General features: G+C 38.8%; 1 long non-coding RNA gene across 1 annotated transcript; it reads right to left on the bottom strand.

The window, feature by feature from the left end:
• Positions 1-15,115: 15,115 nt before the first annotated feature.
• On the bottom strand, positions 15,116-20,403 carry LOC127970076 (uncharacterized). Its single transcript, XR_008156508.1, has 2 exons — positions 16,097-20,403; positions 15,116-15,669 (listed from the first exon to the last, which is right to left on the bottom strand). It is a non-coding gene; the product is annotated as an uncharacterized LOC127970076 (long non-coding RNA).
• Positions 20,404-23,373: the final 2,970 nt, after the last annotated feature.

The raw sequence follows: 23,373 nt of genomic DNA, 5'->3' as shown, positions 1-23,373 counted from the left end.
GGGGTTTCCCGGTGTCGCTGATTGGCTGGAAGTTCAGTTGACTGAAGTGACGTCTTGGGGAGCCCGTGCTTGGGCGTTGGCTGAAGCTGGAGTTGTGTGGCTGGTTGGAGTTCAAACGCGCAGACGAGGTCGACGTTACAAAACTTAACTCAGAACACGAAACTCTCAAACGGAAAAGAAAAGAAATAAAGTTTGACGAGACTAGGTTGTGTTCCTTCTCATTGTGGCATAAGTAGCAGCAGGCAGGCACGCTGGAACCGCGCTCAAAGAACCATGATGACTAACCGCATGGCTAGATGCTACAAGCTAAAGCTAGGTAGCAAAGCTACAAGCTAAGAGCAGGCATGACTGATAGCACGAGCAAGGCTGGAACTAAAAGCAGACTAAAAGCCCGCATGACTGATAGCACAAGCAATGCTAGACTAAAAGCCGACATGGCTAATAGCAGCAGCTAGACTAGAACTAAAAGCAGACTAAAAGCAAGGCATGACTAAAAGCAAAAATTACATCGTGTCCAAAGTATTTAAAACTTCCTGTTGGCCACCCCTCAAATGTTGCCTTGACCAATCAGATATGTTCTTGGGGTGGGTATCATAAATCATTTGTTTATCTTACCAAGCATGTGGTTCTTGCCTCACAGGGTCTAATTTTGGACATGATTCCTATAACATGATTATGATATATTTTACAAATAAATGATTGTCAGGACAATATCAAGCAAGAAAATGCGATTATTTGAATACTAGACATGACTAGGTATCCTATAGTTATCAAAAGACATACACAATAAGTGATTATACATGATAGTCAAATGTGTGGGTTACACGTAAATGAATATGGAGTTAAGCAATGGAATGATTCATTCATAAGTCTTTTTTGAGTTCATTCTGGTCCATATATAATGTATAAAAAGGGTTTCTTTGCCATTCTCTGGCAAAGGACTTTTCTGTGAAGACAAAGGTTTATAGCCCTTCCCCCTTAGGAATTTCAGTCTGGTTTCACTGGCTGGGGGGGGAAGTCAATGCAAGTATTTAACTTGATCTCCTGGGTTTACATGTGATGTCCAGCGTTGCATTCCAATCACGAACAATAAATTTGACAATCTCTTCTTTGAATTAAAATTGTCAATAATTGTTCTATTGGTGTTAATGTTGAAAGCTGTTGTGTGAACAAGTTGGTTGATTGGTTATCTTGTTTGGTTCCTGTGGCACTAGAACTGATTTATGACTTCCTGAGGAATTCAGCTCATGTTTCAATGCACACAGCTCTGATAGACTCTTTGATTTGTCTGATTTGACTCATTTCTGCTACATTGGCATGCTGTCCGGGGAAGTGCTCAGAGCTCAGGAAGGGCCCAAACCTAGAGTACCCCCCCCAAAAGCAAATGGACAAGAGGACAGCTGCCAGATTTGGAACATGTGGCCAGGAGGCTTTCATCAGCATCCAACAGGAACTTTGTGCTCGCTTATAAACCGTCAATGGATAGAGGTAAGTCAGCGATATTTGTACTGTGGGATTGATTACTAGATTGTGGTCCACCTATGTTGATTAGGCTAAGTATCTGATGTGCTCCTCACGAATCTTGTTACAAGAACATCATTTAATTGGCAGTTTCGATCTAGAAAAAGATGAGAATTTCACAATTTCACTTTTATGCACTTTTAACAAAATACCTTCCAAACGCTATACAAAGTACACAGGGAGAGAGAGTAAAATGGCCTGCCTCTAGTTAAAAAATATAAAATGTGTCACTTCAGGCCCCAAATGCTAAAGGAGGGCTGAATCTCCCAAATTTTTGAATTTATTATCTAGCATCACAGTTCCGACAATTGTGGATATGGATGCATCTAAAAAACAGTGATGTGAGATGGGTCTCAATAGAGCAGCATGAAATGAAAACTACCCCAGTAAAGATATTCCATTTCTGGGCACAAGGAAGGAACTTTCTGTGATTGCGAAAAAACCCTGTTCTCCTGAACACCTTTGATGCATGGCAGGAATCACATAGACTCTTGGGTTTAAACGTCATAACTTTTAAACACTCCTCTTGATGGAAATCCTAATATCCCAAGTGCCAATTTTTGACAAAACTATACAAAGCTGGATTAAGAAATGAATTTAAACAATTGGTGATCTTTATGTAAATGGAATATTTACTAGCTTCCTTCAGATATCTGAATTATTTAACTTGCCTTAAAGGATAACCTTTTTAAGTACTTACAAATAAGACACTATATAATAAGTCAATCATTGGAGTCATTCCCTAATATATCTGAAAAATCCCTATTTGATGACAGACTGCTCAATATCAGACATACCTCTACAAAGGGCTTAACATCTTCTATATACAAAACTCTTATAAGCAATCTTCCAGCATACCAAAGATTTTCAACAAAGCAAAAATGGGAATCAGATTTGGAGTGTTCTTATGATGTTAATGATTGGTGTACTCTTCTAGAAAAGTCACAAACATTATTGTGTAGCACACGGCTCGATACTAGATCCTACAAAATATAAACCATGGACCAGAAACAGAAGATTTTCGGATCGACTCACAGAAGCAATTATTAGCAAAGATGATAGTAAAAATTAATAAAATAAATGAACCACTCGGAATACTGGAATGTAGCTAATTAAAAGGTAAGTGTATTTGTTTTCTCTTTGTTTGTTGTCTTGCATATGTTGTATTTTTCGAAATTGGTAGAATGAAATAAAACAAAACAAAAATAAAACAAATGGATAACAGTAACACACAGTATTTGAAATAAATGAAAAAAACACAGAAACAGTCAACAATTCCAAACGTCAGTTTCTGAAATTTGACCTCAGTGTCTCAATTTCAAGTTCAATATCTCAATTTCAAATTCCAGAAATAGGAATGTTCATCAAAAATGAATTAATGAGTACAGTCCATGAAGGAAAAAAAACTTTGTCCTCAGGGAAATCCAGGAAAAACTTGGAAAAATAAAGAAAACCCGTAATGTGTGCAGTCTGTCCTACCAATCAGAAATGTCTTTCTTGCAGCCCTCACAACTCTTTTGCTCTGTTTCCAGGTACAAGAATATGGGATGGCTCGCCAGTCCAAACCAGGGATAAGGATCCACAGCCAGGACAGAATTCAAGATCACAGCAGCAATTCAGAAGCTCACAAAAGAGAGAAATAAAACAAGAACCACAAAAAAAACCCGGCCTTGCAAAAACAAAGCCAAAACAATCATCAGTTAAACTCATTCAAATAAACAGTTTCAAATTACTAAAATGTCTGTTTCAATTATTTGGATACAAGAAACAAATACATGCTAGTCCCACTGTGCTTAATCAACACACTAGAGTATATATGCAGTATTAGCAAAGCTAGCACCGCATGGCACCAATTTTACAATAGAGAAAAATATCATCTCAACAAAAAGTATGTCTTTCAAACATATATGCACTCACATATTATATCAGAAACACTTAAAGCATTTTCAACCTATTTTTTCTTTACATCACATCATTTTTCAAATGGATTTTACACATTGAGATTACAAAAACAGTATCCACATTTCGAAAATACATTTCTTATAAAGAAATTTGTACTCACCAAGAAGAAATAAATCAGAGAACAAAAGAAAAAAAAACAGTTTCAAGGAAAAAGATCGCAAGATTGATCCTATCACGTTAGTGTTAACTTCTTGTCGCATCAAGTTCACAATGAACTTCTCAAAGCTTGAACATAAATCTACTTCTCACTTTAGAATGATCTATAGCTGGATTATTAAACAGCGATTCTCAAATCATTTAATCTACTATCACTGTCGTGTCTCGTGTCGTTCGCAATCTCTCTCACTCTCTCTCATCTCTGCTTGACACGATCTTTTTTTGGAAACTTTCCAACAAGGGCGGGGCTAACCTTTCACCTCACCAATAAGGATTTAGTTCAACTTCTATGTTTTGGGATTATTTGTAATTAAATACATACATTTTACTTTATGTCCTTCTTTTCTTACTATTAATTTTATAGTGATATAAATAAAAGAATAATAATTATAAATATTAGTGACCCGAGTTAATGACCTGGGTTACAATTGGTATCCACCAGAGTATGTGAGCGGAGCGGAGTGGGAGCGAAGCGGTGTGATTTTGACAGGAGCGAGGAGCGGATTTTTTAAAAGTCGGAGCATTGTGGTTTTCACTCGCTCCAAGAGCACTCCACCACCACCGCTCCATCACGAGTACAATTCATGCCAATGGCCCGTAATATAACTGCATATTTAGCAAGTATTCACGTTAAACATATTTAACTATAGCTTGATACAGATGGATCTCTCAAATCAGAAGGTTACAATGACGACAATAACCGAGCGGGAAGTTGGTTAGTTCTCAAGGAGTTTGTCTGTTCCTTTTACTGAATATTTTCGGGTCGAAGCATGATTTAAACAGTTACAGCACATTCACACGCAATCGTTTTCGCGAAAATGCATTCAAAGAAATGTAATCTTACAGTGTTACTTCATCTGTATCTGATTTTGAATGAGCATAAATCTGTAAGAAATGCATTGATCTGTAGATAAAATAAAAATGTACTGTTATTTTCATCACAAACAAAATTTGCACAGCAGAATACAGTAATTATATTAATGCTGACATCCATGTTATTAGTTTGGCATGTGGTAGGAAAAAACGTTTGCACACAATAGCCTAAACCACTTTTAAACTCTCCTGTTATTTTATTTTTTATTTTAATATAGGCTACGTTATTGTAATGAGTCATCACCAGACGGGGAATCCATCTTGCAAGCTTTATTAAACAACTCGTGGTCGTACAGGCAGGGGTCAAAACCAGCAAACACAACAGTGGAGATAACCAGAATCGTCGTCAAACACAGGCAATAGATCGGGGTCACAGGCAATATTCAGAGTCCAATAAACAGTCCAAGGTAAAGAGGCGGGCAGCAATGGTTCAAGAAACGGTAAACAAACGGTAAACGGGAAACCCAAACACGGGAAATAATGCTTGGAAATGTCACCCGGAGCAAAACAAGACTTCGCGTTAAACTGATGTAGTTGTGCAGCTTATATAGCAGTACAAATAAGCTGCACCTGTGTGGTTATCAGAGTCCAAGGCACGGGGTAGATGGGTAGTGTAGTTGTGAATCAGTTTAAGTGAGTGTGTGGGTGCGTGAGTGTCAATATTCAGGAGATGGAGCCCTCTGCTGGCTAGTAGAGGGAATCATGGGGTTCGTCTCCGTGACAGTTATGAACATAACATTTCAAACATACTGAAATACTTTAGCCATGGAGCGAAGGCGGAGCGGTGTTTCAGGTATCACTGAGCGCGGAGTGGAGCGGGAGCGGGAAATTGTGAACCCGGAGCGGAGTGATTATTAAATGCTCTGAGGGGAAATTGTTGCCACTCCACTCCACTCACATACTCTGGTATCCACCAAACACAGACAAATTCAATTTAACATCTTACATAGAACATATTACACCCCCACAGACTAAACAAATGAATGGTGAGATCTCTGCCATGTATCAAAGATGTCTACTGGGACTCTTCTTCATATGCTCTGGAGTTGTCCAGCCTTAGAGACATTCTGGAAGTATGCTATTGCAACAATTTCAGAAATTTCAAAGAATCATATTGATCCTGATCCTAAAATTTGGATACTAGGTAATATCAGTTCACTTCGCATGACTCATGAAGGCTATGCTATTTTGCTTGCAAGCACTGCAGCTAAAAAATGCTTATTTGTGTAAATATATGTGTATTTTTACTTTCTCTTATTTTCTTGCTTCATCTCTGGACATTATTATTTTTATTATTATAGTTAATTATTGTAATTCTAACATTGTAACAAATGTTTTGACAAACATTTGAGACAGTTATACCATGTGTGGGTGGGTGGTATGTGTGTGGTGGTATGTAAAACCCTTTCGCACATGTGTTTAATATATTCTAGCTGAGCCCGAGACTGTATTTTAGAATGTACCGCCTTATTGTTTCCATGCCGATGTGTCATGCTTGTCATGTGACACAACACAGCCACAATAGATCTGTATGACACATGGATTGCTTTCATTTTATTTTATTTTTTTTTACATTTTTTACAATTTACATTTTACTCTCTCTCTCTCTCTGTTTAACTTGCATAGCATTTGGAAGGTATTTCGTGAAGATTGCATAGATGTGAAATTCTCACCTTTTTCTAGCAGGTTACCTTACAGCTGGGGAGTGTGATATCATGGTCCGTGAACTTCGCCGGCGGATGATGTTGGCATCATTTGCTTGTTATTGATGCTTTGTATGCCAGGGCTCGAAGGCCGAAACAAAATACGCGATTCTATGAGGGGCCGTGCAAGACTTACCTCATTCTGGCACTCTCATACACTTAACGTTCTCCTTTCACATACATATATTCTTGCTTTCACACACTTACATTCTCCTTTCACATACATATATTCTTTTTTCACACACTTGCATTCTCCTTTCACATACATACATTCTTGTTTTCACACACTTGCATTCTCCTTTCACATACATATATTATTGCTTTCACACAGTTTGATATAAGTCCTACACGGCGCCTCATATTTTGCACTTAACATTGAATGAAGCAGCTTTATCTCACTGAGAGAGAAGATTAGTGTTCTCAGAACGCTGTAAACTGACAAAACTGAGCATTGAAGCTAAAACATATGTTTCTGAGCATAGAACTTCTAACACATTAAAAACTGTCTTTCTGCATTGCAAAAAAACTAAAAACATTTAAATTCAGAAGAATCTTTCATGTAGGGAAATTTTGGACTTAACAGTGAATGAAGCAGCTTTCTCTCACTGAGAGAGAAGCTTTTCAGCATATGTGGGCTAGTTTTCACTTCAATTGACCTGATGCACTACTTCAGCATTAGTGTTCTCAGAAAGCTGTAAACGGACATACCTGAGAATTGTAGCAGAAACATAAGTTTCTGAGCTTAGAACTCCTAACACTTTAAAAACTTAACTCAAAAATATGATTCACTCTTGGTGAGAGCATTGACCTTTCTATAGTCAACACAGAACCTGAGACTTCCATCTTTTTCGTGAGGGGAACTTCAGCCTCGCCGTTTGCTAGGTATACATAGATAGCTATCTCCAGTGTCCACAATAGCTTTTCCTTTCCAGGTGCCAATAGTGATAAGGACTACTAGCTATTGGGGTACTGTGAATTGTTGGTTGTTACCAACCTGGTTAGTTCTCAGACTGGAGGTGAGAGGTGATGCCACCGTGGCTGAGACAGTGCTTGTGGGAGGGTAACCCATCCTGTTTTAGATTTTAGGGGGGTCATTTCTGGTAATATGGTTCAGGCTGATGGGATGGCTGACTTGAAAGAGATGTAAATTAAGGACAGTTCCCTGGGGAATGGTGTCCTTTACACCGCCAGCACTGAACTTCGGACTTGTCCAGAGAGATTAACAGGAGGTTAATCATACCGGAGTTGCTGCTCATAGTCCTTTTCTAATTGATGACCTAGCTTCACCAGTTCTTCCACTGTAGACACTCGACTGTGGAGTTGACTGGCAAGGTGAGGTCTAATATTTTTTTTATTATCATTTTTACAATTTTGCATTCTGTTAATGTGCTCTTCTATCTCTTGCACAATGCTCTGTAGGAAAAGGCCAAATCTCTAATAGGTTCTCGTTCTCGAGTCCTAGATCTGACTCACACAGCCAACTCATCCTCATAGTCCTCTGAAAGAAAAGCAGAGAAGAAAGCTGCTTCGAATTCAGTCCAGGAGAAAGTGGAAGAGTGAGCAACTTCCCACCAATCATGTGCAGTTCCATGTTAGACTTTGCGAAAAGTATGATAAATGATAAAGGCAGTGCATCATTCAATTCAGTGATGTCATCTCTGTTCAGTTAAATTGTGTCTGTGCATTTATTTGCAATCAAGTCAACGATATCGCTGTATATGAAGTGACACCAACTAAGCAAGCCAGAGGCGACAACGGCAAGGAACCGAATCTCCATTGGTGACAGAATGGAGAAAAAAACCTTGGGAGAAACCAGTTTCAGTTGGGGGGCCAGTTCTCCTCTGACCAGACGAAACCAGTAGTTAAATTCCAGGCTGCAGCAAAGTCAGATTGTGCAGAAGAATCATCTGTTTCCTGTGGTCTTGTCCTGGTGGTCCTCTGAGGCAAGGTCTTTACAGGGGATCTGTATCTGGGGCTCTAGTTGTCCTGGTCTCGGCTGTCTTTCAGGGCAGTAGAGGTCCTTTCTAGATGCTGATCCACGATCTGGTCTGGATACGTACTGGATCCAGGCGACTGCAGTGACCCTCTGCTCTGGATACAGACTGGATCTGGTGGCTACAGTGACCCCGGAATAAGAGAGAAACAGACAAATATTAGCGTAGATGCCATTCTTCTAATGATGTAGCAAGTACATAGGGTGTTATGGGAAGTGTTTCCGGTTCCGGTTTACCTAATTAATGCAGCCTAAAAATCCTTTAACGGATTTGGATATTAAAAGCATATTAGTATGTTATGTGTAAGCCAGGTTAAAGAGATGGGTCTTTATTCTAGATTTAAACTGCAAGAGTGTGTCTGCCTCCCGAACAATGTTAGGTAGATTATTCCAGAGTTTAGGCGCCAAATAGGAAAAGGATCTGCCGCCTGCAGTTGATTTTGATATTCTAGGTATTATCAAATTGCCTGAGTTTTGAGAACGTAGCGTACGTAGAGGATTATAATGTAAAAGGAGCTCATTCAAAAACTGAGGTGCAAAACCATTCAGGGCTTTATAAGTAATAAGCAATAATTTAAAATCTATACGGCCATAATTTAGATATATTTTTGAGATGGATAGTTAAAGGCATCTCACTTCCTGTTTGTTGTTGGTGTCTGTACTGCGTTTGAGCTCCGTCACAATATTCTTTTTATAGACAATTTTTAACTTAAAAATCAATTTTATACACCGTTTCCGTTTATATAACGTGTGAATATATCCTCAATTGTATTCTACAACAAAAACAATCAGAGCGCCTCGCTATTACTAGTTTTATTTTGATCTCCCGGGTCCGCTATTAGCTTATAGCCTGTTAGCATCAGTGGCGTGGTTGCAGATAACTGCACTTACATTGCTAATACTCGATTCACACACATTACCACTGCTGTACTCACGGTTACTTGCTTTAATGGCGGATGAATGTCTACCTTTGATTGCAGGTGGGGATCGAGGCCGTGGGGAAGCAGATTCGCGACCTGGAGGTGAGGCAGGCCCAGCTGAAAGAGCGGAGAGCTGCGCTGGAATCATCCCGGGCTGACGCTCACAAGTCCGGGGTAAGTATACAGCGTGCCGTTAACAGTCCCACCACGTCTACTCCGTGTGTTTCTCTGTACAGGCCCGGTGCACCCAGGACGCGATCTTCCCAGAGGTCCTTCACTCCGACACCGGGACACCACGGACCCTGGGTGCATCCACAGCGGAGGACGCGAGCCGGGCCCCGGGCAACAACTTATCCCCCTCCTGCCTTCGAGATCTCCATTCGGATCCACTTTGCTGCCCTCCGCGAGACAGGATGCGACGCTGTGATCATCGGAGACTCCATCGTCCGACACATCCGTGCTACGTTAGCCGAAGGTAAAGTGCACACTCATTGTTTCCCTGGTGCTCGTGCTCTCGATGTTTCTGCGCAGATACCCGCGATCTTGAAGGCCGACGAGAGCCCCAGAGCGGTCGTGCTTCACGCCGGGGTTAACGACACCACGCTGCGACAGACGGAGACGTTCAAGAGGGACTTCAGCAGCCTGATCGAGACGGTTCGCAGCACGACGCCCACGGCGACGATCATCGTGTCAGGACCACTGCCCACGTATCGATGAGGACACGAAAGGTTCAGTAGACTTTTTGCTTTAAATGAATGGTTGTGGTCATGGTTTAAAGAACAGAAACTGCTATTTGTTAGTAACTGGAATCTTTTCTGGGAGCGTCCTAGGCTGTTTCGCGCTGATGTATTGCACACCAGCAGAATCGGAGTGGAGCTGCTCTCTGACAATATCTCCAGGACACTTCGCTCCATGTGACTAGTAAGACAATTCTCAAATAACTATTATGATGAGTTACAAATCGATTACAGATCGATTACAAAACTATACAGGTATTCAAGGGCAGGCTCTAAGATGGTTTAGATCCTACCTGTCCGATCGCTACCATTTTGTTTACTTAAATGGGGTTTCATCTCATTTATCATCAGTAAAATATGGAGTGCCACAAGGATCCGTCCTAAGTCCCCTTCTATTTTCAATATACATGTTGCCCCTTGGTAATATTATTAGAAAATACGGAATTAGCTTCCACTGTTATGCTGATGATACTCAGCTATATATCTCAACAAGATCAGATGAAACTTCTCAATTATCTAAGCTAACAGAGTGTGTTAAAAATGTAAAAGATTGGATGACAAGAAATTTTCTCCAATTAAATTCGGATAAGACAGAGATATTAATTATTGTACCAAAAAATACTACACTGAATCTTGTAGATTACAATCTGCAACTAGACGGATGTACTGTTACTTCCTCTACAGTCAGAAATCTGTGTGTTATATTAGATAGCAATTTGTCTTTTGAAAATCATATTTCCAATGTTACAAAAACTGCATTCTTCCATCTTAGAAACACTGCCAAGTTACGAAACATGTTATCTGTTTCTGATGCAGAAAAGCTAGTTCATGCATTTATGACCTCTAAACTGGACTATTGTAATGCACTTCTAGGTGGTTGTCTTGCTTCGTCAATAAACAAGCTACAGGTAATCCAAAAATGCAGCAGCTAGAGTCCTTACGAGGTCAAGAAAATATGATCATATTAGCCCAATTTTACAGTCTCTGCACTGGCTACCTATTATGTTCCGTATCAGTTACAAATTATCATTACTTACCTATAAGGCCCTAAATGGTTTAGCTCCTGCATACCTAACTAGCCTTCTACCACGCTACAACCCAACACGCACCCTAAGGTCACAAAACGCTGGACTTTTGGTAGTTCCTAGGATAGCAAAGTCCACTAAAGGAGGTAGAGCTTTCTCACATTTGGCTCCCAAACTCTGGAATAGCCTTCCTGATAATGTTCGGGGTTCAGACACACTCTCTCTGTTTAAATCTAGATTAAAAACGCATCTCTTTCGCCAAGCATTCGAATAATGTATCTCTTCAATTGTGAGTGTAGTTGCATCTGATCAAATGTGCATTTTTATTCATTAGCTTGGGTTAAACTAATTTTACTTTGTTGGATAGCGGCTATGCTAATGATGTCTCTATTTAGGTTTCTATGTTTTGCCGTAACTAGGATTTACACAAGCTCCAGTCTGGATCCAGAACACCTGAGAAGAGATGATGCTGACCCCTCAGAGGACCTCAGATGATGTTAACCCTGAATCAACAAACAGAACTAACAATTATTGCTACATGTGTGACTGCATCATATAATAATTATTAATTATTAATATCAATAATGCAAATTGTCTAGCTGACTACGTCTTGTATTCATTTTTTCTAAAAATCCTGTCAAACGTGCACAAACTGACAGTCACCACCATAATCTACTACTAAATATTGTAAAAACAATTTTCTGTAAAGTTGCTTTGTAACGATTTGTATTGTAAAAAGCGCTATACAAATAAACTTGAATTGAATGGAAAAACACAGTTTTGCAAATGCTAGAAACGTGGCTTTCTAAGGAAAGATTGCGATCAATTAGCACACCTAGGTTCCTAACTGATGACGAAGAATTGACAGAGCAACCATCAAGTCTTAGACAGTGTTCTAGGTTATTACAAGCAGAGTTTTTAGGTCCTATAATTAACACCTCTGTTTTTTCAGAATTTAGCAGTAAGAAATTACTCGTCATCCAGTTTTTTATATCGACTATGCATTCCATTAGTTTTTCAAATTGGTGTGTTTCACCGGCCGCAAAGAAATTTAAAGCTGAGTAACATCAGCATAACAGTGAAAGCTAACACCATGTTTCCTGATGATATCTCCAAAGGGTAACATATAAATCGTGTAGAGTAGCGGCCCTAGTACTGAGCCTTGAGGTACTCCATACTGCCCTTGTGATCGATATGATACATCTTCATTCACTGCTACGAACTGATGGCGGTCATATAAGTACGATTTAAACCATGCTAATGCATTTCCACTGATGCCAACAAAGTGTTCAAGTCTATGCAAAAGAATGTTGTGGTCAATTGTGTCAAACGCAGCACTAAGATCCAATAAAAATAATAGAGAGATACACCCACGATCAGATGATTAGAGCAGATCATTTGTAACTCTAAGGAGAGCAGTCTCAGTACTATGATACGGTCTAAATCCTGACTGGAAATCCTCACATATACAATTTTTCTCAAAGAAGAAATATAATTGTGAGGATACCACCTTTTCTAGAATCTTGGACAGAAAAGGGAGATTCGAGATTGGTCTATAATTAACTAGTTCTTTGGGGTCAAGTTGTGGTTTTTTGATGAGAGGCTTAATAACAGCCAGTTTGAAGGTTTTGGGGAAATATCCTAATGACAATGAGGAATTAATAATAGTCAGAAGAGGATCTATGACTTGTGGAAGCACCTCTTTTAAGAGCTTAGATGGTATAGGGTCTAACATACATGTTGTTGGTTTAGATGATTTAATTATAATATATATAATATATAATTCTTCCTCTCCTATAGTAGAGAATGAGTGGAACTGTTCCTCAGGGGGTCTATAGTGCACTGTCTGTTGTGATACTGTAGCTGACGGCTGAATGGTTGCAATTTTATCTCTAATAGTAGCGATTTTAGAAGTAAAGTAGTTCATAAAGTCATTACTGCTGTGGTGTTGGGAAATGTCAACACTTGTTGAGGCTGTATTTTTCGTTAATTTAGCCACTGTATTGAATAAATACCTTGGGTTATGTTAGTTTTCTTCTAACAGAGAAGAAAAGTAATCGGATCTAGCAGTTTTTAATGCTTTTCTGTAGGATAGGTTACTTTCCTGCCAAGCAGTACGAAAAACCTCTAGTTTTGTTTTCCTCCAGCTGCGCTACATTTTTCGGGCTGCTCTCTTTAGGGTGTGAGTATGTTCATTATACCATGGTGTCAAACTGTTTTCCTTAACCTTCCTTAAGTGTAAAGGAGAAACTTTATTTAAAGTGATAGAAAAGAGAGAGTCCATAGTTTCTGTTACATCATCAAGTTGTTCTGAGGTTTTGGATATGCTAAGGAATTTGGATACATCAGGAAGATAACTTAAAAAGCAGTCTTTTGTGGTAGATGTGATGGTCCTTCCATACTTGTAACAAGAAGTAGAATTTACAATTTTGGCTATATGAAGTTTGCACAGAACTAAATAATGATCTGAGATATCATCACTTGGCTGAATAATTTCAACACCATCAACATCAATTCCATATGACAGTATTAAATCTAGAGTATGATTTCGACAATGAGTAGGTCCTGAAACGTGTTGTCTAACACCAATAGAGTTCAGAATGTCTATAAATGCTGATCCCAATGCATCTTTTTCATTATCGACATGGATATTAAAATCACCAACTATTAAAACTTTATCTGCAGCCAAAACTAACTCGGATGTAAAATAACCAAACTCTTTAATAAAGTCTGTATGGTGCCCTGGTGGCCTGTATACAGTAGCCAGTACAAACATAACGGGATTTATCATTAACATTTGTTTCTCTGGATAATGTTATGAAACACCATTACTTCAAACGAGTTATACTTGAAGCCTGCCCTCTGAGAAATTCTGAAAACGTTGTTATAAATTGAAGCAACTCCTCCCCCTTTGCCTTTTAGATGCGGCTCCTGTTTATAACAGTAATCTTGGGGGGGTGGACTCATTTAAAATAATGTAATCATCAGGTTTTAGCAAGGTTTCTGTTAAACAGAGTACATCTATCTTATGATCAGTGATCATATTATTTACAAAAAGTGTTTTTGTAGAAAGGGATTTGATATTCAATAAGCCAAGCTTTATCATTTGTTTATCAGTATTGCATCTGTTTTTTATTTGTTGAACCTCAATTAAATTGTTAATCTTAACTTGGATTGGACGTTTTTTGTATTTTCTAGTTCGGGGAACAGACACAGTATCTATAGTGTGATATCTAGGTGAAAGAGTTTCTATGTGCTGAGAATTAACTGACCTCTGTGACGGGAGGCAGCTAGCAGACCAGGGGCGTGCCTAGAGCATTTTCAGTGGGGGGGCCATGCTGGGGCACTGCCTCCAAATGGGGTGGCCACCAGTGACCAAAAATAATTAAAAAAAAAAGCTAAATTCTACAGTATATTACGCAAATCCTATTGATTTTATTATTTATTAACTTGAATAAAGTTACTTGTAAACAAATACAGTAATAAAGCACATTTTTTATTAATGTAGTTTTTAGTCATCCCTGTATGTATTAAATTTGAGAATAAATAATTTATTTTTTCTTTGAAAGAAACTCCCTATATCTTTACTTCTTCACTGCCTTCCCTGCCTTCAAAAGAAACACTTATGTGTGTCTGTTATTCTCAATCTCAAAAAAAAATTTTTAATTGTGAATGAAATGCACAGAATGCATCCACGTAATTTCACGTGTAAATGACTAAGTTAGGCCTGACAATTTAACTGACTAACTGACTGACTGACTCTCATGCATTAACAAGTATTATTATGGAACATTCTGTGCATATTGTTATTTGGTGCAATCTTGCTATGTGGTCACTGTCACAAAATAAACGGATACAAAATATGCAAATCACCATGACTGTTTATTGTTTGATGTTGGCCAGCGTATTTTACTTTTATTGCGTTTTATTAAACGTTGACTGAACATTGGATTGAAATCAACCACGACCAACGAGCAGAGCAGAGCCTGACGAGGTTGATCTGAGAAAACCATACAAACATATTAAAACATACATAAAGGTTACCTACCAGCTCTTTGTTTTATGTTTATGTATATATTAGACCAATTTGTCAAGTCTGCCTAGGAAAAACATTTATTATACCAGCAAACTCAAAATTGGATTAAAAAATAAACTAGGCTATAAATACTTGGATTATTATATTATTATATAGCCTAGTGTTTATTTACTGATAGACAGTCAAAAAGACAAATTAATCAATATTTTATTTATAACAAGGTTTTATTTATTCATAAAATAATAACACCACAGATCCAGAAGAAACAGTAACAAAAACAGTGACAAATGTCAGAAATGTCAGAAATAGCGCATGGATCTGTCATGTGATTAAGGAATGATTTGAAGCTGAAGACTTGTCAGACAAGAGGTGAGTTAATCACAGACTGAAGACCCAGGTAAATAATTAATTAATCTTTTCTGTGTCTTTATAGCATTTTAGTTTTGTATTGTTTGTAGTGTGATCAACGTTTGCTTAAGTAACGTTACTAGATGTGTTGGGGAAGTAACACGTAACATTTTAATTACATTTTGCTAAAATGAACGAAATTACTCAAGAAAAAGATTCGTTCATTTTGCTGAACGTGACTCAAAGTATAATGATCCAAACTTCCCATCACTAGTGTCTCTAGGTGCGTTCCATTCGACAGGGTCCCTACGTAGTGTTCACTGCTCCCTACTCCCTGAGCACGGTATATCAGTTGAAGTGGACTTCACTGGCAATAACTGCTCATTTGGAACGCCCTGCAAACGTCACCAAAGAAAGTCACCAATGGGGTCGCACAGATTATGATATAAATATATAAGACTACATTCATATTTTAATTTTTATTTACAATCACATTTAAAATATGTACACTATACAATAAAAAATCATTGAGTACTATATAATGAAAAACGTATGTTTATTATACACTTTAATTGACAATTGCTGCTATTACTTCACTATTAACAGAATTGAAGCCCTGCTGTCATGCCGATTTGAAAATAAACTTTTATTTGGTTAACTGTATAGCCTAAATGTGTTTTTAATAAATGGTCATATAATTGCATAGCGGTCTCGTGCGCCTTCTTCCCGCGCACAGCCGTATAGTAAACACTGAGGTAAATAAAGTAAAATAAAGAAAAATGGCAGAGCCTCGTCTGCTTCTAGTCACTTTTATTATTATACCTTTTTACAATCCGTAATGAATATGAATGAAGTCAGCGAAGACGGCCGTTCTGACTGGTAATGACGTGCTTCGCGCAATGACAGTTGGGGGATAATCGCTCTCCACTTCCTGTGAAGTGATGTATCGATGTTCCCTTATTCCCTGTGCCGTGCGTAGTGCCCTTCGAACTGAACATGTTCGCTCCCTTCCGATTGGAATCTCACTTAAGATGGCGGAATACCCTGTGAAGTCCACTTCGCAGTACACTTACGGTCGAACGGAACGCACCTTCTGTCGACGCTGCACTTCTTTGAATCGCTAACTTCAGTAGATTCTATAAAATGATTGGCCATAGAATGAACCAATCACAAGACATCTTATGGGGGGGCACCTGGGGTGGCCAATCGAATTTCAGGGGGGGCCGGTGCCCCCCCTGGCCACCACGTAGACCCGCCCCTGTAGCAGACGGTCGGTTTAGCCAGTCTGTCTGCTTCCTGACCTGGGCCCCAGTTGGTCAAGTATAAAAACTAAGACTATTTGCCATATTTCTAGAGAGAAGAGTGGCGCCACCCCAGGAGGGATGAAGACCATCTCTTTTGAACAGGTCAGGTCTGCCCCAAAAGCTCGTCCAATTGTCTATGAAACCTATGTTATTCTGTGGGCACCACTTAGACATCCAGCCATTTAGTGATGACAATCTGCTATGCATCTAGTCACCACGGTAAACAGGGAGGGGACCAGAGCATATTACGGTGTCTGACATCGTGCTTGCAAGTTCACACACCTCTTTGCATCACCTCTTTTAACCCTTTAACTGCCTGCTCAACCAAATGGTTGATTTGTCACTTTATGGTAAACGTAGAAAAGCTAAGCTAATGTTTTCAGATAATCCTTTCTGCTGTCAGAATGTACTATTTGCTGAGAAATATAACTTTCTGATCATTCATTATAGTTCATATTTTCTGATTTCCATAGTATGTGTATGAATTCCGGTACTTTTGCCATAAAGTGACATATCAACCATTTGGTAGAGGCCGATATTTTAAAAATTATGGGACGTGTTGAAAAAAAATACATTGAGTATGGTAACTAATGACATAAGGAGATAAGAAATGCAAACAAAAAAAATTTCAAATGCTTTTTTCTTGGTGGGGCAGTTAAAGGGTTAAGTCTGATTGGAATTTTTGAAAGTTAGTGCTAAACTCCTCCATTTGTTTCTTACACAGATGAAGCTCTTTGTTGAGACCATCTTGACTAGTCTGCAGGTTCCTGTGCATGACTTTAAGATCTTTTTGAATTTCTACCTGAAGCTGTTCAACCAAGAAACATACCTCAGATACAAGGGCAGTCTTCACATTTGTCAGTTCATCTCCGATCATACATTTGGTAGCTTTGGTCCATTGATCCATCTAACTTTCTATGTGTTGCTTGTTATCAGAGATGCACTTGAGTAATTTTTGCTGGTTGTCCTCCATCTTTGTGGGGACATGACCAGGACAAAGGCGGGGAGACGCTTGCTTGCAGTCAAAAAACGTTTGACTCACATCTGACACTGGAGACCCAGAATTCCATTTGATTGTATAAAATAGGAAACAGGAAGGCCGCACCTCCTCTTAAACCCTCATCCCCATATTGGAAATGTGTTTTGCATATTGAGATGACTTGTCCTTTACCTCCCTGGTGAGCTGAATCATTGCACTCTCCTGTTTCTGGCTAGCCTCTTAAGGAGTCCAAATCTCCTTTAACTTGAGTAAGTTGTTGAATTCCTCTGCCAGGTGTAGGAAAGTTCACAAGGCAAATCCTGCTGTCCCACAGAAGATGGAGGAAAAGATTCAGGTGATGAGCAAAGCTGCATATGGTCTGCACGGGGAGATACCCTGGGGAGGGTTTGTCCAGGAGTGCTAACTGTTAGGGGCAAAGTGGCAAACCGCACACTCTGGTTCCCGGAGAATCATGTAGATTTGGGCATAATGGGGCTGTAAAGGAAGGGGGTCCTGGTGATACTACTTCAGGGACTTCAATATCCACACAAGTGAATGGAGATGGAGAGGGTGTGGAGGTAATTTTTATGTGTAAACTATGTGTAAAATAAAAATCAGTAAATGAATATGAAAATTTTAAAGGAAACTAACAAACCGGGACAAAATAAACTATAATATTCTATAGGGGCAATATATTAAACAACAAGGTTAAATAAACAGTTCCACCAATATTAGCATTTAGTAATTTCTTACACATACACACTTTTCCAATTTGCTCACACAATTGTTTCAACCCAAAAAGGAAACAAAAACATTCAGATAACTTCTCACAAATGAATTCAAATTCAATCAATCAACACACAATTTCAGAGGTTTGCAATAAAACAACACCAACAACCTTCTGAATTTTTTTTTTTTTTTACCGTTCATGTTTAAGTCATAGTTCACATTTGGTCTGTGGCTTCAAGGTCCCTGTTCAGGTGCCACTCTTTAACAGTGGTGGGCCCCAGAAAAAATTTGCTGTCAAGATTTTGATAAATCATTTAAATGTAACTTTTTTGGGCGCCAGACAGGTATAGGCCTGCCAAAAAAAAAAGAAAAAAAAAAGGGGGTTGCTCAAAATAACCACCTGCAAAATTCAATAAACTCAAATTATTTAATCTATTGTCTTTTTTTTTCTTTCACTCATAACTTGCAACTACCAACAATACATTTACTCAACACGCTGCCAAAGAAAGTCACAACTAGTTTTATTAACACCAAGCAATAAAAAGAAAACAGCCACAATAAAAAAATAAATAAAAAAAAAGAATTATAGAAAATTAGAACAATTTCAGACGACTTATTTTCTCTGTTCTAAGTATATATATTTTGGCCCATAAGATGTGTCATATGTCACATTTCGTTGTAACAGGGCTTTCAGCTGAATATTCACATGTCTATTTTAGATCCCAATTTGTTCATGTAACACACACTGAATAAGTAGTTAGTAGGAGTAAGAGGAACAAACAAAATCAATCTATACTATATAAAACATATCAATCAGGCTCGATAAACGAGACAAACTAACTAAAATGAACATATTGTGGTGTATTTGAATAAAATGTTTTTATATTTTATTAAAGTAAAAATAAAATTTACGAGTATGTACTGGGAATTTAACCCACAATCTTTTGCACTGCTAACACAATGTATCAAATGTAGAGTACATTTGCAAATGTGCCTCATTCCACAGGACAGCTAATCCTAAATCGTGGCCTAGTGGTTAAAGAGTTTGACTCCTAACCCTAGGGTTGTGGGTTCAAGTCTTGGGCCGGCAATACCATGACTTACCATGACGTACACACAAGGCACCGAACCCCAAACTGCTCCTCGGGCTGCCCACTGCTCTGGGTGTGTGTTCACAGTGTGTGTGTGTTTACTGCTGTGTGTGTGCACTTTGGATGGGTTAAATGCAGAGCACAAATTCTGAGTATGGGTCAAAGTCATAAGCTACGACCAACAGGAAGTCGGCTATTTTGATTTTAATATGGATTTTTGGAAAAATATAGCTGTGAATTAATGCATACTCACAGGGGAAGTACACTATACACACCAAACTTTGTCTATATGATGCCAAAACATTGAGAAACTTAAATTGCGAATGGATTTTGGATCGCTTGAATGGTTTTGCTGTGGTGACAATAACAGTAAAAAGGGAAACATTAATTGCCTTGTATTTTTAAATTGCAGCTTCCAAACATTTCAAAACAATTTTTCATTTAGAGAACAAGTGATTCTGAGGAAATATACATAGCTTCATGACTTTACAACACTGTATGGATAACAGAAAAAAAATAAATAAAAAAAATAACAGATTGATACAGAACTCAGAAATATTTATTTCAATATGCAATAAAATGAAACCGTACACTTTAACAGTGGATATATATATATATATATATATATATTCAAGTGTACGGTTTCATTTTATTGCATTTTATTGCAATTATATTGCATATTGTACTTTATTAGTAGGAGCCATTTTGGGAATGGTAAAGGTTTTGCTGTGGTGCTGTGGATATGTTTAACTAGAGAACCCGAGGAACAAATGTGTGTGTTGGTAATTGGGAACCACACAGTTTTTGATAAATTTCTAAATTAATTTCAGATGTGAACATGTTTGGTTTGCTTAGTTCATTTATGTACAAATTAGTTCCAAAAAGAATAAGAAAAAGCAAATTTGTTTATATCTGAGATACATTTTGCCATTTATCTCTCCCTCTATACATTTATAAACAATCATGCATTGAAGATAGCTAGAGATATATGTATGTGTATGTATATATATATATATATATATATATATATATATATATATATACACATATACATATATATATATATATATATATATATATATATATATATATATATATATATATACATATATACACACATACACACACACACACACATGTACGTACACACAATGTATTTTTTTATAAATCCCAATATATGGTTTATAGATCAGGCAAATGTGTTTTTGGTTACATGAAGAATCAAATTATGATGAACAATGGATTGGAATAGTTTTAATTTTATATTACATAACACTATAAGCCTTCTTTATGCTAGACTTTTTTTTAAATGACATAATGCTTGTTCCCAATGGAACCGAGGTTAATGTACGTTAAGTAACCGAAGCATTCCCTTTCGAACGCTCACTCCTGTTATGTATGGGAACGAATCCAATCAATTACATGCCGCTCTGCGAGCCCAGTGTCAGAGCACTAATAAGGGGCCTAAGGGACTTAGGCATTATCTTGCCCCAAGCTTAGCTGAGGGCATGAGAACCACTAACAATATGGGAGGATTAAACCGATAGAATCGATAGAAGCAGAGCAGGGATGTCTCAGTTATAGAACCTGGCTAAAGTGGACCAGTTGGTGGCCGCACAGATCTCACTGACAGATATGCCGGTGGACCACGTCCATGAGGTGGTCAGTCCCCTTGTGGAGTGGGCTCTCACACCAATAGGGCATTCCAGTCCTTCTGATGCATAAGCCAGAGCTATTGCGTCAACAATCCAGCGAGTAAGTCTTTGCTTAGCGAAGCAAATAAACAGCTGTTCAGACTGCCTAAACAGTTTAGATCATTACACATATACTCTCAGAGCCCTAACAGGGCCCTGCTCACTCTCTAAAGGGAGTAGAGAGCACTTGAGGAACATAGCCGTGTCTCTGTTGGCATCAATGGAAGTGCATTAGCATGGTTTAAATCGTACTTATATGACCGCCATCAGTTCGTAGCAGTGAATGAAGATGTATCATATCGATCACAAGTGCAGATGGAGTACCTCAAGGCTCAGTACTAGGGCCGCTACTCTTCACGCTTTATATGTTACCCCTGGAAGATATCATCAGGAAACATGGTGTTAGCTTTCACTGTTATGCTAATGATACTCAGCTCTATATTTCTTCGCGGCCAATGTCAAATGCAGAAATCTTAATCCATGCATTTATGACCTCAAGGTTAGATTATTGTAATGCTTTATGGGGTGGTTGTTCTGCACGCTTAGTAAACAAACTACAGCTAGTCCAAAATGCAGCAGCAAGAGTTCTTACTAGAACCAGGAAGTATGACAATATTAGCCCGGTCCTATCAACACTGTACTGGCTCCCTATCAAACATTGTATAGATTTTAAAATATTGCTTATTACTTATAAAGCCCTGAATGGTTTTGCACCTCAGTATTTGAATGATCTCCTTTTACATTATAATCCTCTACGTATGCTACGTTCTCAAAACTCAGGCAATTTGATAATACCTAGAATATCAAAATCAACTGCAGGCGGCAGATCGTTTTCCTATTTGGCGCCTAAACTCTGGAATAACCTACCTAACATTGTTCGGGAGGCAGACACACTCTTACAGTTTAAATCTAGATTAAAGACCCATCTCTTTAACCTGGCTTACACATAACATACTAATATGCTTTTAATATCCAAATCCGTTAAAGGATTTTTAGGCTGCATTAATTAGGTAAACCGGAACCGGAAACACTTCACATAACGCCCGATGTTCTTGCTACATCATTAGAAGAATGGCATCTACGCTAATATTTGTCTGTTACTCTCTTATTCCGAGGTCACCGTAGCCACCAGATCCAGTCTGTATCCAGATCAGAGGGTCACTGCAGTCGCCCGGATCCAGTACGTATCCAGACCAGATGGTGGATCAGCACCTAGAAAGGACCTCTACTGCCCTGAAAGACAGCCGAGACCAGGACAACTAGATCCCCAGATACAAATCCCTTGTAAAGACCTTGTCTCAGAGGACCACCAGGACAAGACCACAGGAAACAGATGATTCTTCTGCACAATCTGTCTTTGCTGCAGGCTGGAATTTAACTACTGGTTTCGTCTGGTCAGAGGAGAACTGGCCCCCCAGCTGAGCCTGGTTTCTCCCAAGGTTTTTTTCTCCATTCTGTCACCAATGGAGTTTCGGTTTCTTGCCGCTGTCGCCTCTGGCTTTCTTAGTTTGGGTCACTTCATCTGGGGATGCCAAATCATGCCTTTCGTCTGCGAGAGAAGGTCCCTCCTCAATGGGATGGGCCATAGGGCCATCATAATCAGCTGCATCAGTTCTGGAAACCAAGCCTGGTTCTTCCAGAGCAGAGCTACTAAGAGGAGGGAGCATTTGACTCACCTGATTATCTGGGGAATCAGGGTGATAGGAGGAAATGTATACAGACAAGCCCTGGGCCAGAAAAATGTTGGGCAACGAGAGTTGTCCTCTGAGGTGAAGAGGTCGACCTCTGCGTTCCCGTAGACTGCCCAAATTTGCTGTACCGTCTGAGGATGCAGGACCAGGACGTGGTGGCCTTTGATGGCCAGAAGAAAATACAGGGCTAAGGAGACTGTGATTTTAACGTCTTTGTTTCCAAAATGTCATAGTCTTCAGAGCACATGCTGTTAAAGCCCTTTCACGTGAACGCAGCATGCGGTAAACAAACATGAACAGTTTAAAACATCTAGAGCTCACATTTGTTCTTTGAACACAAGAATCTCCAGATTTAGGGCCGAATGGGAAAGTTATAAATTCACTGAACTCTACGCTCATCACACCAATGCTGTTTCCTCCTGCGAAAATCTATCCCTTAACACATATGAACACATACTTTATAAAACGGTCATGTTGGTATTTTCATTCGAAATTATAATATGTAATATAAAACATATTACAGTGCATGTGGCATACCACAGTCATTCACATAACTAATTGAAGACAGTGACGCACAGCACTCAGGCAATTCACAGTTCAGAGATACAGTA

The sequence above is a fragment of the Carassius gibelio genome, chromosome B13, assembly GCF_023724105.1.
Source record: "Carassius gibelio isolate Cgi1373 ecotype wild population from Czech Republic chromosome B13, carGib1.2-hapl.c, whole genome shotgun sequence".
Taxonomy (NCBI): Eukaryota; Metazoa; Chordata; class Actinopteri; order Cypriniformes; family Cyprinidae; genus Carassius; species Carassius gibelio.
The sequence above is the reverse complement of the archived record's forward strand: the minus strand, read 5'-3'. Positions and strand labels throughout refer to the sequence as shown.